The 2,300-nt window shown below is 52.0% G+C and overlaps 1 pseudogene; it reads right to left on the reverse strand.

Moving 5' to 3' along the window:
- Positions 1–862: 862 nt before the first annotated feature.
- Positions 863–1,866, reverse strand: LOC102773218 (annotated as a pseudogene).
- Positions 1,867–2,300: the final 434 nt, after the last annotated feature.

Here is a 2,300-nt window from a genome sequence, read left to right on the forward strand (position 1 = left end):
GCAGTGATGGCAAACCTTTCGAGCTCGGCGTGTCAGCATTTTGAAAAACCCTAACTTAACTCTGGTGCCATGTCACATATAGACATTTTTTGATCTTTGCAATCATAGTAAAACAAAGACTTATATTTTTGATATTTATTTTATATATTTAAATGCCATTTAACAAAGAAAAATCAACCAAAAAATTGAGTTCGCGTGTCACCTCTGACACACGTGTCATAGGTTCACCATCACTGTACTAGGGTGAAAAGTATATTCATGGATAATTGGTTGTGGTGACTGAAAACATCAAGGCAAGATTTTCTCCTTCCATAAGTTTGTTTATTCTTTCTTTTAACTAATTTCTGGTACAAGTGACATTTCACAAGTTAAATTACACTGTTAGAAATTCTTGATTACTCTTTCTTTTCTGCTTTTATTTTTTCATGTATATTGTTTGTTTGTGTGTTTTTCTGTAAAATATCCTGGTTCTTCCAAAACTTATAAACATGATTTATACCAAGGAGTGGATGGGAAAGCGGGTGCGGGACAGACCTGGGATAAGGAAGCTCCTTTTCTTGCTGTGCCCGGCGGGGGCGGGGGGGCGCAGATCTTTGGGGTGGGGGTGGTGATGCCCCAACACCTCCCTGGGCTTGTCTGGCAGCCTCTGCCCCCGGTGCTCAGAATCTGGCATGCCCCTCAATTCCAGAACCCCTTCTGGGCCCCAGGTCCATGGGGCACACAGCCCTCGGTGCTTCAAATCCCGAAGCGCTGGTGGCTCTAGAATTCCCCTCTCAGCTTCTGGGGTGATGGCCCCCTTCTTTCTGCTGCCCCCTGACCACCAAGGAGGGAGGGAGTGGAGAGGGAGGGAGGCTTAGGTCTCCCCTCTGTTCGTTGGGGGAGGGGGAGCAGCAGGGAGAATCCTAAGGAGGGAGGGAGTGGGAGGCAGGAGCCAGGAGGGGCTCAGCCGATGGTGAGGCCAAAGCCACACTGGAACTTGTTCTTTCCGTGATTCAGGAAGGCCCCGGGGGCCAGAGTCAAGGGCAGGGGTGGGAGCTGCTTCTCCAGCATGGCACCCACGATCCAGGTGCTGTCCACGGAGCCTTTGAAGAGGAGGTTGGCCTTGGGAAAGTCCAGCTTGTACCCGAAGGAGACACTCGTGTCTTGCATCCTTGTGCTGGCCTCAGACTCCACGCCTGCCTGCAGCTGGCCACTGGCTTTGTGGTAGTATGTGGTGTGCATGCCGGCCTGGCCCGACGTTACTGTCGCCAACCAGTTGTTCAACGTGTACTTGCCAGCTGGAGACATGACAGTACCCTCTCCCAGGCCGCCGGTGGTAGACCAGCTCTCCGCCCAGTGCCAGACATGGCGTGATGCTCTGGAGGTAGTGGGCCTCGAGGATGCCTGAACCCACCAGGACGCCTGGGTTCCCGAGGGTGACGGCTGCTGTGAAGTCAGAACCCCGGTCCGTCCCATCCACCTGCCAGCTCACAACCTTTGACTGCTGGGTCTGGATGGCCATCTCGGACCTGAGGCCGGGCCCGGCTGGTGAATGACCTGGGCATTGAGGCTGCCACTGCTGTCCATGTCACCCACCAACACAGGGAATGTCTCTGTGGGACTCAGCTGCTTTGTCCCCACGTACATGACCCCGGAATGGTAGGTGCAGTCTGTTCGAGGCAGCTCTGCTACTGTGTGGTTCACCTGGAAATGGTTACTCAACCCTTTGTTGACTGTGAGCTTGACCCCTTCCCCTGGATAGGAAACAGCTCCTGGCACTTGCGTGGCGCCCGCAGGCATCCAGGTGGGGAAGGCAGCCACAGGCCCCATCATGGTCAGTCCCTGCGTCCCTGCGGCCGCGTGGCCCCTGCAGCCCCGGGGGTCCATTCTGAACCTCGACCCGCGCCGGCCCCCGCGCCCAGACCACGCGCAAGCGAACCCACTGCTGCCGCCGCCTCTTCTTTCTTTCTGAGAAATAAAGGAACGTAAGTTTAAAAGTTATTTACTAGCACGGATGTGTGTTGGGCACTTGTGATATATCAGAAAACAAGACAGACTCAGCCCTTTCTTCTCTGTCCTCACACCCAATCAAGACCATGTCCTTCCCTCCTAACTTTTATTTTATTTATTTATTTATTTTAATTTTTTTAAAAAAATATATATATATTATTGATTTTTTAATTTAAAGAGGAAGGGAGAGGGATAGAGAGTTAGAAACATCGATGAGAGAAACATCGACCAGCTGCCTCCTGCACACCTCCTACTGGGGATGTGCCTGCAACCCAGGTACATACCCTTGACCGGAATTGAAACAGAAAAAG

This window comes from Myotis davidii, unplaced genomic scaffold (assembly GCF_000327345.1).
Source record: "Myotis davidii unplaced genomic scaffold, ASM32734v1 scaffold1413, whole genome shotgun sequence".
In the NCBI taxonomy this organism is placed as follows: Eukaryota; Metazoa; Chordata; class Mammalia; order Chiroptera; family Vespertilionidae; genus Myotis; species Myotis davidii.